This window comes from Eschrichtius robustus, chromosome X (genome assembly GCF_028021215.1).
Source record: "Eschrichtius robustus isolate mEscRob2 chromosome X, mEscRob2.pri, whole genome shotgun sequence".
NCBI lineage: Eukaryota > Metazoa > Chordata > Mammalia > Artiodactyla > Eschrichtiidae > Eschrichtius > Eschrichtius robustus.
Window position 1 is genome coordinate 111,168,094 of NC_090845.1, and position 16,017 is coordinate 111,184,110.

Genomic DNA, 16,017 nt, shown 5'->3' on the forward strand with positions numbered 1-16,017 from the left:
ACTTTGCCTTCTTCACCTGGTTTTTTTTTTTTTTTTTTTTTTTTAGGCTGCATTGGTCTTCATTGCTGCGCGTGGGCTTTCTCTAGTTGCAGCGAGTGGGGGCTACTCTTCATTGCAGTGCACAGGCTTCTCATTGCGGTGGCTTCTCTTGTTGAGGAGCACGGGCTCTAGGCGTGTGGGCTCAGTAGTTGTGGCACATGGGCTTAGTTTCTCTGCGGCAAGTGGAATCTTCCCTGACCAGGGATCTAACCTGTGTCTCTTGCATTGGCAAGTGGATTCTTAACCACTGCGCCACCGGGGAAGTCCCTTTTTTTTTTTCTTTTTTTGACTAAACTTTGCCTTCTTGGGATAAATTCCACCTGGTCACGGTGTGCAAACCTTTTTTTATATGTTGCTGACTTTGGTTTGCTAAAATTTTCTTAAGGATTTTTGTGTCTATAGAATGAGTTATAGAGTGTTTTCTTCTCTGTTTTCCGAAAGAGATTATAGAAAATTGGTTATTTTTCTTCTTTATTTGATAGAATTCACCAGTGAAGCCATCTTGTCCTGGACATTTTTTTCGGGGAAGATTTTTAATCACGAATTTAATTTTTTTACTTGTTATTAGTCTGTTCATATTTTCTATTTCTTCCTGAGTCAGTATTGGTAATTGATGTCTTTCTAGGACTTTTTCCTTGTCATCTAATTGATATGATTTGTGTGCATAAAGTTGTTGTTTTTTTAAATTTTTTAAAAATATTTCTCTCTCTCCTATCCTTCTGGGACTCACATTTTGCTACAATTGATGCTGTCCCACAGGTCTTGGAGGCTCTGTTTTTTTTGAATAATAATCTTTATCTCTGTTTTTCATATTGGATAATATCTATTGATCTATCCTCAATTTCACTAAATTCTCCTTGAGAATTTCTATTTGTAGAATCATTGTTGCCATATTTTCCTTTAATTATTTAAATATGTTTTAAAAGATGTTTTAACATAGTTAACATATTGATAATTGCTGTCTTAAGATACTTGTCTGCTAAATCCAACATCCTGGTACACTCAGAGACAATTTTCTATTGATTGATTTTTTTTTTTCCTGAGTCTGGGTACAATTTTTTGTTTCTTTGAATGTCTCAAATTTTTTGTTGAGAAGTAGACATTTTAGATAACATAAGAAATCTGGATGTTGATTTTTCCCTCTAAAGGTTTTTGTTGTTACCATTTACTTGTTTAATAACTTGCCTATGTTGAATCTATGAAATCTGTATTCCCTGCCATTTATTGATACTGTTGTTCAGCTCAATTTTTAAAATAAATGAGTTTGTCTATTTATTTACTTATATTCTTGATTTCATTTTAAATTCTGACTTCCTAGGAGACTTCCTGTATCTGAATAGCTTAATGGTTAGATAATGATTCTACAGAGGTTATAATGACTACCTTGAAACAGCAAAATTCCATCTTCTGACAATGACTCTGTGTATGGGTAGGTGAGCACATTCAAAGTTCAGACCATTTCTAAGCCCGCCTGGTCACTTAAATTCCACTGGCTCTTTTGGGTCTCCTATGGGCAGCCTCAAAGTTGACCAGACTTATGTGGGATTATCAGAGAAGTCTGATCTCTACTTCTCATGCATGCATTCTCAGCCAGGAATACACCTGCCCCACATACTACAGTAACCTCAGCATAGTAGATCCAGTGATCCTGCCCTGTTCACCTGTCTCTGAAAATATCATTCCTACCCCTACTATCAGAGAAAAGAAAATGCTGGTCGTTACGGCTTGCCCTGTCCTGGCAGAACCCCTGCCTTAACTGAATATAGGTGTGGGCCAGAACACCACAGATTCCCACTGTTCTTACTCAATTTTCATCAGTTTTTCAACCATACATGCTTCTAAAATTGTAAACCACTGGTAGATTTACAAAGCATTGAAATGGTTATTCTGTCAGTTTTCTCCAGCTCTGTAGTTGCTTTTCGTAGAGAAGATTTGCAATCTCTCATTAGATGGTAGCTATAAGTACCACCTTGAAATGCTTTTTAAAAATTTCAATTAGTAGAGCAAGAGGAAAAAAAAAAAAACACATTTGGCTTATTTTGCGATTAAATCTGTTTTATTGTTCTCCAGGAACTCTTGCTTTATTTTCAGATTTCTTGAAGATGCTAATTTTGTTTTACTAGGTTTTTAAAGTAAAATTTAGTGCACGAAATTAGTACTATGGTCCTGTTCCCTGCAGAGGTTTCCAATCTGGGCCCCTGTCCTGTGAGTTGTGATTCTCTGTGTCTTCCTCTGTTTCTCCAGTTTGGGGGGCAACAGTTTGCCCTGTGACCTCAATTCTCAATTCTCTGATGGATGTAAGAAAATTTGTTGATGTTCAGTTTGTTCAGCTTTTTCCTTGTTGTGAAGACAGGAGTGACATCTTCTAAAATCGTTATCCACTGGACCAGAGGTTGGAAGTCCATCTATACATTTTTGATTTTCCTAACACAAGGATATAAAATCCATAATATGAAAAATAAATATTAAAATCATTTACTTATTTCTACATTCTTTTTTTTTTGAATTTTACTATGATACTGTTCACATAGGTCTACCAGTCAACATCTCCAAAGTTTCTTTAAGTACTAGAGAAAGAACATGTGCCTTGACGTGTGATAAGATTTTCTAAAAGGGGATATTGTTTTGTTGCTACCTCATGCCTACCACTTGCCATGTCATAATGTAAAAGGTTACTACGCCTCATCTATGATGTTCAGCCTATTTGCAAGAATAACATAATTCTTAGTTTTCTTTACTTCCACAGTATGTAATTTGGGGGAATATGTTATCTTTACTTGAATTAAGGCTATTTCTTCCTTTCTTTCATCATATACCAGTAACTGTGCTCTGTTATTGCTTATCCTAATACTAGTTTTTAATTTAGCATCTGCATAAACTTCCTTGTTATCATTTTTCTGTACTTTTTATAAGGACTAGCTTCTGTTCCTTCTCCTACTTTTAAAACCAAATGTATTCATTATAAGTACACGCAAGTAACTTACGCCTTTATTAGACCTTCTAGGTAGTCATGCCTCAGCATTTATATATTAAAATGCATATTATATTTTCAGAAATTAGTTTACTTTTATTTCTCCTTTGTATTACAATTGGGGCATTGCATTTTAAAAGTTATGTGTGAAAATATGTTACATCATAAATTCCATTTCAGGATAGTATAAGGGTCATTGTAAAATGTTAGTTCTAGGAGTTGTTGAGTCTGATAGGGTGGAGAATCAGTGTCATGGTGAATTAAATGACATCTTCCTTATTGTAGCCTAATTATCTTAATTCCCTTTACATGCAGTAAAAATGTTAGAAGTCTAATTCAACTGTAGTGCTACTAGGTAGGTAGTGCTACTAAATAAGAAAATTCTGTTGTTTTTAAAATTTACTTAATTTTATTTTTTCTTTTGTTATGTCTAACAAGATATTTTAGCCAAATGCTATTATTTACCTGGGTGAATAACAGATGCTATTGGTTAGCTACCTTATAACCATTCCTCACTTTCTTCCTTGATAATAATAACCCAAATTTTAGTTCTAGTGACCACTGGCTTCAGCAAGGCTAACCCCTTCCCTCTCATCAAGACCCATAGGGGAGGAAACAATTTTAATATAAATTTATATTTATCTTTATAGTTATATCAAATTTAAATTTAAATTTATATTTATATCAATACAGCAGAATGCAAAATCATAAGTGTTCAGCTCTGTGAATTTTCACAAACTTACTGCATTTGTGTAACTAACTGTTGACTACTCCCTCCCTGCACCTTTCTCTTCCCATAATGTCATGCACTCTTCTCTTCAACACCTTGGGCTGTTTTCTACACTCCTTCTATTATTTTGTAACATCTCCACCCATTTCTTTAAACAAGGATATTTTATAGGGATTTCTCTTAACCCATTTGTCATTTTTACAAAATCTCACTATCTGATCTCACCCACTTATATGATTTTAACTGTCACTTAAAAGGTGATGACACCTAAGTTATCTCTGTACCTAACTTCTTCCATGATCTTCAGACTCTTATAGTCCAATTATGTATTAACTATATCCAATTGAATTTCAAACGCACTTTAAATTCACGATATATCTGAAAGGACATTGATTATTTTCATCTTAAGCCTACCCTTCCTTATGTATTCCATACCTTGGTCACTGGCCCTTCTAGCTTCCCTGTGTTTCAAGAGAAAGAGTCTGGAGTCATCCTTAGTACCAATCTGTCTTTACTCCTCAATGCATTCAATCAATTACAACTTTTTGTTGATTTTCCCTCTAAATATTTCTCAAATCTGCCCTCTCCTTCCCACCTTCACTACTGTATCATTAATTCACAATTTAATCATCTTTGTTATACTGCAAAAGCCTCCTAACCAATCTTCCCTCTAATCTCAACTGCTTGGATTTATCTTCTACACTACTGCCAGAGTGTTCTTTTGTTTTTTTAATTAATTTTTATTGGAGTATAGTTGCTTTACAATGTTGTGTTAATTTCTACTGTATAGCAAAGTGAATCAGCTATACATATACCTATATCCCCTCTTTTTTGGATTTCCTTCCCATTTAGATCACCACAGAGCACTGAGTAGAGATCCCTGAGCTATACAGTAGGTTCTCATTAGTTAGCTATTTTATACATAGTATTGGGTTGGCCAAAAAGTTCGTTTGGGCTTTTCCATAAGATGTTTGTTAAGGAAAAATCCAAATGAAGTTTTTGGCCAATCTAATATCAATGGTGTATATATGTCAATCCCAATCTCCCAATTCATCTCACCCCCTCTTCTCCCCTTTGGTGTCCATACGTTTGTTCTCTATGTCTTTGTGTCTATCTCTGTTTTGCAAATAAGATCATCTATACCATTTTTCTAGATTCCACATATATGCGTTAATATATGATATTTGTTTTTCTCTTTCTGACTTACTTCACTCTGTATGACAGTCTTGTTCTTTATAAATTGAAAATCTGACAAAATAATTTCCTTCATTTAACAGTTTTAGTGGACTTCCATGTTCACATTCTCCAAGCTTCCCATTGAATAAGTAATAAAGGTATGGTAAGTGATGCAAAATATCAACAGATCTGAAATGCTAGTCAAAGTTCTGTCACACAATAGGAGTAGTTTCTAATTAAGGAAAGTTTGAATGAGGCCCTGAGGCAGAGAATGATGGAAATTTAACTGCCCTTAAGAAGGGAAAGCATCCTCTATTTCACAGTAGCTTCTTTCTAGGGAGGTCAGAGATAATGTATCCAACAGCAACCATAATCCATTCTCTAATTCTTATCTATCCTGAACTCTAATATGTGTAATGTGACTTTAGTAAAGGAGCTAGGAGGTGGTACTTTGTATCTGAGAATGTTAAATAAACACAGGAGACGGCTAAGCATGGAAGAGCTATGAGAGTAGTGCATTACAGTTTTTAAATTAATTATTTCCAACAATTTGACACCTACAGACTGATTTAGAGTATTTAAGTGCGCCAAGGCACTTTATTTGAAGTTTTTTTCCTGGTATTTCATCCATTTTTTTCCACTACCACACTTACTCTATTCAAACCTTTATTTATGGGCTTGCCGCTTCAGGTGACAAGTGAAAATTAATTTGTTCAACACCTATTTTTGAGTACTTTGTATGCACCAGTCATTGTTCTAGATTTTGCAAATATAGCCATCAAAAAAGAAAGGTGAAATGGGGGAAGATGGACAATTAATAAATTAATAGATAATTAATAGAAATTCAGGCAATGATAAGAACTATGGAATAATGAGATTAACGGGTAGAGAATGATAAAGGCATAGGGAAGATCTCGCTGAGGAGGTGACATTTAAGTGGACATATGAATAAAGTGAGGGAGTGAACATGCAAGTATCTGGGGAATGAGCATTGTAGAAGGAAGGAAGAACAAGTTTAAAGACCCTGATTACTATTATATTACCACACTTGGTTTAAGAGCTCAGCTGGTATTCACCCAGGAGTGTTTCTTTCCTAGTTCAACATCGGCCAAGATTTCACCCAATAACCTTTAGAAGGAGTTTAGCAGACAAAGGCTTGAACCCCCCTGTGAGTTGGGACAGTGAAATGAATTATTTGGTACTTAAGAATAACAGGCAATGGATTTAAAGAGATTCCTCCTCTGTAAATCTACTTCTGGTTTGTATTTCTGGGTTGTTGTTTCTGGTTTGTAAAATCTGTAAGACATGCACCATATGTATGATGAGATGAAACTGGGTTAGTTTGACATGAAGCTGGAGCTGCCTAAGAGGTAGAAAAAAATTTTTAAATACCGGATGAGATAAGTAAATAATCAGGAAAATAGAGAAGAAAGATGTTATTCCAGAAGGGAGAAGAAAAAGATACATATGAAAATAATTAACAAGTGGGTGACCTGAACAAATAATATATCATTTATGGCATTGATAATTAAATACTGATAGGTTCAAGTATGTTTTAAAATGATCAGTGTTTACCATGAATATAAATAAAAACAAATGCATACTTTTCAGATGATAAAGGAATAGAGTATAAAGCAAATATTTTCTAGTAGAAAAATAGGTATGAGAGAAAGCATAAAATGGTAAAATAAGAACAAGCTTTTCAGTTCCAAAAATAAGTTTTAAATGAATCACCTTATTAAAAAGACTCTCAGATTGAATTGAGATAAATTCATCTATATGGTATTTATAAGATACATTTCTAAAGTAAACAGTATGAGAAAGTTAAAATTAGATGTTAGGCACAGATATATCAGCCATATATAATAATAAGAGATTCACAATATTATTATTTAAAAAATAGAATTCAAGGTAAAAAGATGAACCCAGACAATGAATATATTTTAAACTCTTGGACAAAGGATACAATCCACAATGAAGCTATAATAGTCATAAATTTTCATTCTCTAAATAACATACCATCAAAATATAAAAATAAAATGCTCTTTGAAATACAACTCATCTGGGACTGCTTCAAAGGCGAAGTGAAATAAGAGAGACGCATTCAACTTTCAAGGCAGATACTAATGCTTCAGGGAAAGAAGTAGTAAAAAGGATGCTTTCTTCCATTCTGTTTCACAAGTTACACAAAACCTAGAAAATTCTCAAGCAAAGGAAAAGCAAAGTTTCAAGGAACAAATGGCAGAGGACATATTCATTATTTCTTAGCCCATAAGAATACAGGTTTGGAAGCATCAACAGGAACATCTATTTAGAAAATTCCTGAGGGGGATTGCCCAGCTGAGAGCAATATCTTGAAGTAGGGGAAGACTCATCAAGGAGATAGAATACATAAACCAAGGTGGCACAGGACTAAAAATGCCCTGATAAGATTCTGGAGATGGAAAAGTATAAAGAAAGGAAGAGATCTTTTATGGAGAAAGGAAGGCAAGAAATTTTGAGTATTAAAATATCCTTTATTTTACAAAATGGTAATATGCCCATTAGGATTATATTTCATCATTAGTAACAGAAGCCTAGAAAATAATGGTTTAAAAAGTAGGAAGTATTTTTCTCTCATGAGAAGACCTGCGGTGGGAAATCCAAATCTGATAAGGTGACTCCACAATGCCATTAGGAACCCAGGCTCCTTTTCATCTTCTCCTCATCCTCTGACTTCTTTAGCATATAACGTTTATTCCTATGTCTATTGCATGGTTACAAGATGGCTGGCTGCTCCACCCTCAGCCTCATGTCCAAGTAAGGAAGAAAAACAAGGAAGAATCAGTGGCCCCTATTAACAGGAATGCAGAAGTCTTCCAGAAATCCCAGGAGACTCCCCTTTACGTCTCATTGCTCAGAATTGTGTCTTATGACTCTTCCTAGGTACAAAGGAGACTGTTAAATGTAGTATTCTAGCTGAGTGTGTCGCTTCCCTGAGAAAAATTGAGATTCTATAGATGAGGAAGAAAAGGAAATGGGTATTGGGTAGGCATCTGCCATAGATGGTGATGATAACTGATAATTCTTCATGTGTTTATCTGTGGGGTTTTATTGTAACTTTACACAGTGAAGTAAAAAGTTGGGACCACATGTTAGTCAGTCACACTATTTTTTTATGTTACTATTCCTTGAAACCTGAAAGTTTTAGAATCACTGGGTTAATTAATTTTCTTAAGCTCATTCACTCTGTAAATGACAGAGTCAAGATTTGAATCCATATCTTTCGAACCCCAAAGCCCATTCTCTTTCCAAGAAATCAGCTGCCTCTCACAGATTACTGAAAACTCACTCAGTTACTCCTCTGGCTTGAAAACCTTAATGCCTCTCCAAGCAAGGTGCATACTCAGTTGCCAATATATGGCCCAAGTTTGTTTGGTGGGTTGGTTTTCCCCTGCAACTGCTCAAATGAAATTACATAGCACATCACACGTTCCACATTCAGGAAAGCAAATTAGTAGAAAGGCTCAATAAGATAAACAGTCTCTCCTCTGGCTGTTCAAATAAAATGACATCTGATAATAAGTTACCGTTTTGACTTTTATTACATGTGTAAATACAGAGCTGCACCATGTGTTTCATCAATCAAAAGGTTTCACTTTGATGGCATTAGCATAGGCAGACACAGAATTCCTCTTCATGTGAGACACAAAGATAGATTTTCATTCTTTGATTCTCTTTAAAAACACATTTATTCTTTCTTTTTTGGAACTTGGTAATAAGTGAAATTTAATTCAGGAAATCATGTCACTTTCTCTCTTGGTCACCATCTGGCTGCCAGCACCTTTTCAATCTTTGTGGAAGTCAACTCCTCCCATTAGTAAAACAGGGAGAATCAGAGTTGGTAAAGAGAAGAAGAATAGAGCATAGCACCCAGAGTTCTCAAAAAGAAAAAAAAAAAAAAGACATGAATAACACATGTCTTTTTGAGGCAATTAAATCATTTTAAATTAATTATTTCTTAAGCACACATTATTTACTTCAGAATTATTTCTTATATCCTACCGTAGAATATAAGCAGTTTTATAGAGAGAGAGATACAGAGATATAGATATAGATGATATAGATGTAGATATGCCACAGAAGATGCAACTGCCAAATTGATTTGCATTTGAAGTGATTATTTAGTTCAGAAAAGGAAGAGAAGAAAGGGGTGGATTAGTTTTGTCTGGATATATGCCCAGTAGTGGGATTATGGGGTCATATGGTAGTTCTATTTTCAGTTTTTTAAGGAATCTCCATACTGTTCTCCAGAGTGGCTGTATCAATTTACATTCCCACCAACAGTGCAAGAGTGTTCCCTTTTCTCCACACCCTCTCCAGCATTTATTGTTTGTAGATTTTCTGATGATGGCCATTCTAACCGGTGTGAGGTGATACCTCATTGTAGTTTTGATTTGTATTTCTCTAATAATTAGTGATGTTGAGCAGCTTTTCATGTGCCTCATGGCCATCTGTATGTCTTCTTTGAAGAAATGTCTATTTAGGTCTTCTGCCCATTTTCTGATTTGATTGTTTGGTTTTTTTTGATATTGAGCTGCACGTGCTGTTTGTATATTTTGGAGATTAAGCCTTTGTCAGTTGCTTTGTTTGCAAATATTTTCTTCCATTCTGAGGGTTGTCTTTTTGTCTTGTTTATGGTTTCCCTTGCTGTGCAAAAGCTTTTAAGTTTAATTAGGTCCCTACAGGGCTGCAGTAATCAAGACAGTATGGTACTGGCACCAAAACAGAAATATAGGTCAATGGAATAGGATAGAAAGCCCAGAGATTACCCCATGCACCTATGGTCACCTAATCTATGACAAAGGAGGCCAGCATATACAGTGGAGCAAAGACAGCCTCTTCAGTAAGTGGTGCTGGGAAAACTGGACAGCTACATGTAAAAGAATGAAATTAGAACACTCCCTAACACTATACGCAAAAATAAACTCAAAATGGATTAAAGACCTAAATGTAAGGCCAGACACTGTAAAACTCTTAGAGGAAGACATAAGAACACTCTTTGACATAAATTGCAGCAACATCTCTTTTGACCCACCTTAACCACAACTTCTTATGTTGAAACAAAATGAAAGAAAAGAACAACACAACAAGGGCATGCTACTTGAAGGGTTACCAGGCAAATGAACCCATTAGCCATATTAGAGAGCAACACCATACACTCAAAATCTGCCCAGTATTCAATAATTAATACATCAAAATCCAATTCATATTAGGGAGTAATCTTCCAGGAGCACACAGCTTACCATTAAATACCCATTTGCTGGTGGGAAAACAAAAACAAACAAAAAAGACAAGCTCACCATGGCATTCTCTGGAACTGAAGATCGAGATGCCTCACTTTTGCATACACCGCCAGCACCCCAATCAGTCTTTTCATGGCTCTTCTCTCTCAGCCACCAAGATTGATCTCAGTCTAAGATACCCTATTGGCCAACTTATTTGGCCTGCAAGTACCTTTGGACTTAAATTTATCTTAATCTTTTTTCTCTTCTACCTGAATCAGTTGAATATACTTGAATTAGTAGTAAAATTCCTGAAAGGATTCTCAGGATGTTCATAAAGCCTGAGGCTACAGTGCTCTTTTCTACATTCTTCCATAATAATGTCCACCATCTTATTGCATATTAAGAGGTCTTTTCCCATAACTCCTGCTGGGTTGTCAAAAAAGTAATAAGCGCTTCCTTGGAGTTCTCTACACTGTCAAAGATTTATTCTAAGACAATAAAACAATTTACCAAAAAAGAGTATACACGTTTACACTAACACCACCTAGAGGGTATGTTGTTTCAAACATTCTGTGACCCTTCTTCATTTCTCAACTTGTGAAGAATTCCATTCCTGGCACACCCTCTTAATGTCATCAAGTTATAGTTTAAACTTCTCTGGAAACACTCCTCATCCTCTATATCTAATAGTTGTGTCAACCACAGGTAATACTGTCTTCCCCTGCTGTCTATCATAGACCATCAATCTAAGACACAGAAATAGCTACCAGCCTGTCTGTGCTTGCCTGGGGCTCTAAATCAATCTCAACATCTTGGAAAAAGATTTGACTTTTCTATCAAGCACTGATCTGAATTTCTTAAAACAAACAGACAAAAAAAACCCAAAAATTATTTTTCAGAATATGAGTGATCACACGTGCTTATGGTCTGCCTTCTTCTGAAGAAAGGAATTGGCCTGAGAAATGTACGTGATACTATAAAATCCCAGACTTCTACATGGAATATCTACTCTCAAATGGTACAGCTCAGAGCTCCAGTTCTACTGCCAATGTGAGGACTCCTTTTTACCATATCCCTCTTACTATGAGAGGTAATACAAGCACCTTTATTGTTTTTGGTGGGTCCATTTTGCCCTCTGGCAGCATGCTGATAAGAGTTTGGTGACCAGGGTGGGAGGTACTCCTGGCTCACTTCTAGGGTATCGTTCGGTTCAGAATTAGCCAGGAAATGTGCCAAAGTTCACAGATAGTACAAGAGGTACCACAAATTTAACAAATGTGATAAGTTCTTCTGTTTTGTCACATAAGGTGTCTAAGCTATCTTTATCCAACCTTGAAGCCAGGATTGGGAGAAGCTGTTGTCCAACAGGGATGTTGTTTGAAGATGAATACGCTTATCACCCTCCAGTACACAATGATGCTGTTTCTGATACCTGCCAGTGACTGTGGCAGAGAGGGAAGCAGGCCCCTTTGCTTCCTCTTCCAAATACACACACCCTTGGTAAAGAGAAAGATTATATTCAAACTATACAGAGAAAAGGGGATGGAAATGTGGGTATTATACATCTAGCGTAGCCACATCTTCCCTTTGTATCAGGCGAAAATGCTTGAGACCTTACTGCCTGGATATTTGGGGTATCCCACATGGCCACCGTCTTCTTCTTCATGTTAGCCCTTTGTCTTTCTTCCCATAGTCCCTGTCTTTTTTTAAAATTTTTATTGGAGTATAGTTGATTTACAATGTTGTGTTAGTTTCTGCTGTACAGCGAAGTGGATCAGTTATACGTATACATACATCCACCCTTTTTTAGACCCTTTTCCCATATAGGCCATTACAGAGTATTGAGTAGAGTTCCCTGTGCTACACAGTAGGTCCTTACTAGTTATCTATTTTATATATCCAGAGAAAACCATAATTCGAAAACATGCATGCACCCCAATGTTCATTGCAGCACTATTTACAATAGCCCGGACATGAAAGCAACCTAAATGCCCATCAACAGATGAATGGATAAAGATGTGGTACATATATACAGTGGAATACTACTCAGCCATAAAAAAGAACTAAATAATGCCATTTGCAGCAACATGGATGGACCTAGAGATTGTCATACAGTAGTCCCCGTCTTGATGAATGTCTTCTTTGAAAAAGTCCCTTCTCCTGCCTTTTTTCCCCAGTATATGCTACTTCTTCTTCAAGAAACAAGTCCCAAGTTTCTTTATATGTCTTGTAGAATGCACACTTTCAGATATCTACTGTGAGTCAAAGTGTATTCTCCTCAACAAGGTTTCTGCTGCTAGCTAGATGAAAGGGGTAAACCTTGGGAGTAAGAGAAGTTCTCACATTTCAGATTGCAATCTGCATCTCCCCAAGTACCTAAAAATTTAGACACATTTCACATTATGAGCATTAATTTCTTGCCAAAATCCCCCAACAGCTCTATATCAGAGGCACATAATCTGGTCAATATAACATTAAGCCTGTAATGCTGGAGGAATACCTTCCTTCCTCATGACGCAGGGTTACATTACAAAGCCATATTCCATTAGCTTCATCCTGAAGGATGCTGAGTCCAATTCTCTTCCCTAATTTCTGGATCTCTTCTTTCCTCCTTAGAGGTTATTAAAAGTGTCCTGCCATCAATAGAAAGTTTTAAACCCCTTGCCAAGTGTAACTTTATTTAACATTTCATCCAAAGCCTTCTATGATCTTCCATCACTCTGGTTTATATTCCCTGTGTTCCAGAAACTGGGATGGCTTATATTTTCCCCAATACCATCTTTGCTTTCCTGTTTCTGCTACTTTGATCATGCCATTTTTGCTACACAAACACACTTTCTATCCCCTTCTCTGTCCAAAAAATTTTATTTACTTTTCAGGTTCCACTTCTCACTTTATTTTTCCATGAAGCATTCTTTGATCTGCCCTTAAGTACCAACTACCTCTAACTACTTAGCTTCAATAGCATTATGTACTTCCTTTATTCGTCTTATATGATCTTTATTGTAGCAATTTCTTGATAAAAAATTCAAATTGTATTTATTTCAGTACTTAGCAGAGTAGGTACTTGGGGACATAACCAGTTCTCTATAAATGTTTTCTGATTGAACAAATAAATACACCAATACTTTATAACAGAAAGGTAAATGGAAGGACTCTTGAGAGTGTCCAGAAGTTGTTTGAAGTCCTAATGTTTACTTATTTGAAGGTACGTGAAGTGCGGTCAACATACGTACACACAGGCACAAATGTGTGCATGCATGTGCGTGCACACACACACACATGCACACACACATGCACACACACACACACACACACACACACACACAGAGGAACCACCATTTTACCACCCTATGTCTAGCCTTTTTTTCAAAAAGATGTTCTACCAGTATACTCCCAGATAGGCCTCACTCCACTGGGTTTACATCTTTTGCTATGACAATGTTGGATAGTATAACAAACCTGGGTTTTAGATTAAGAATGAACTGAGAGTGAATTCTGACTCTTAATTTCTAGCTGCATGAAATTGAGCAAGACATTTAACTTCTCTGAGCCTTATTTTCCACAATTGTAAAAATGGAGAAAGCGGTATTATTATGAAGCTTACGTGAGATAGTATACATAAGACATCTGGCACGGTGGCTGTCAAATTATAAACATTCAATAAATGTAATTTCCCTTCCCACTTTGGAATCATGTTTTGGGTATTTTCATATATAAATACTTGAGATTGTTCCCTACCGATTTCCTATATGTTCATTTTCTCCTCCCCAACTAGAGTGTGATCTCAATGTAAAAAAATTGTTTATTTTCTTTTTTCTCTTTCTCTACATTAGATTTAATATTGTTACATACACAGTAGACACTTAAGAAATGTTTATTAAAGTTACACATTCAAGGGCTTCCCTGGTGGCGCAGTGGTTGAGAATCTGCCTGCCGATGCAGGGGACATGGGTTCGAGCCCTGGTCTGGGAAGATCCCACATGCCGCGGAGCAACTGGGCCCGTGAGCCACAATTACTGAGCCTGCGCGTCTGGAGCCTGTGCTCCGCAACAAAGATGCCACGATAGTGAGAGGCCCGCGCACCGCGATGAAGAGCAGCCCCCACTTGCCGCAGCTAGAGAAAGCCCTCGCACAGAAACGAAGACCCAACACAACCATAAATAAATAAATAAATAAATAAACCCAAAGTTTAAAAAAAAAAAAAGTTTATAAAAAAAAAAAGTTACACATTCAAGAACTCATCTGGTAAATATACTAAAAATAATCGAATGTATACTTTAAATGGGTGAACTTTATGATGTGTAGATTCTAACTCAAAAAAGTTCTTTAAGAATAAAAATAACTTATCCTGCACTGATATATGACCCTCCTATGACAAAGGAGGCTGAGACAGATATCAAAATTTTGTGGTAGACATTTCTACTGTTTACTAATATCTGATTATTATCTGCTTCCAGGTGTGTGGGGAGATTCCATTTCCCTTCTCTCTTGAAGTTAGGCAGAGCCATCTGACTCTCACTGGCTGGTAAAATGTGAGAGGAAGTGACATATATCACTTCAGGCTGGAAATATTTAATTGCTGGTTCTTATCTCTCCACTGCTTCTTCCCCTTCCAAGGCAGTTGAGGAAGAAGTGTCATGTAGATGTAGCAGTGCCAAAAGATTGAAGCAGTCAGGATTGTTAACTATGAAGGATGGCTGCCCTGGAGAGTCACACATAACTGCAACAGACTTGGAGGAAGCCAAAAAAAATCACCATTTGTCATGATAAACTGTTTAGCAGAATTCTAAACTGGCTCTCAATAATCTTGCTCCCTAGTGTACATGCCCTGTTTAATCCTGTCCCTGGAGTGTGAGAGGACCTATGGCTATGATGGGACAGTCACTACTTTGATTAGTTGCCTTATATGGCAAAGGTGATGGGATAGTTACATTTATTACATTACACAGACACCCCCATAGCAGACTGGAGTGAAATTTTCCTGCCGGCTTTGAAGAAACAAGCTACTATGTTGTTAGAGGGCCACATGCTAGGACCTGAAGGTAAGCTCTAGGAGTTCAGAGTCACTAACTGGCAGCCAGCAAGAAAATTGAGACCTCAGATTAACAACGTTAGGAACTGAATTCAGCCAACAATTTGAATGAGCCTGGAAAATGATTTCAAGTCTCAGATGAGATCACAGACCCAGCTGACACCTTGATTTCAACCTGGTGAGACCCTGGTGAAACCAGCTACATTATACCAGAACTTCGGCTCCATAGAAACAGTGAGATAATAAATGGGAATTGTTTAAATCTCCAAGTTTGGGGTAATTTGTTTTGCAGGGATAGAAAACTAATATATAAGCCATTTAGATTTTGGTGCTGCTTGTTTCTTTTGCATCACCTACCCTATCTTGACTGACATAACATTCCAAGCAGATATTTTAAAGACTCTGCTCTTAAGAAGAACATGAAAGAAGAGCCTTTCTTATTGGCTAGACGTCCATTTGTAAATAAGGGTGGTCTGCTGAATTTTAAAGTCTAATGTTTAAGAATTTCCATGCTAGTTATTCACTTTGCATTTTACTGCATCATGACAATGGAACAATCATAAAAATAATCTAAATGGAATAGTCTAAGTGGAATGATTTTCATCAGTAAAGCAAATGAGCATTCTTGAAATACTATGGTATATTGAATATTTTTGCATTTACATATTGAACCAAATGTCATCATTATGCTTTCTCTTTAAGCTAACAGGACTAGTACTATTATATTTTGATTCCTGGAGGAGTTGATCATAATTTTATGCAAAAGAAATTCTATAATAAAACTCTTCCTAATAAGTAA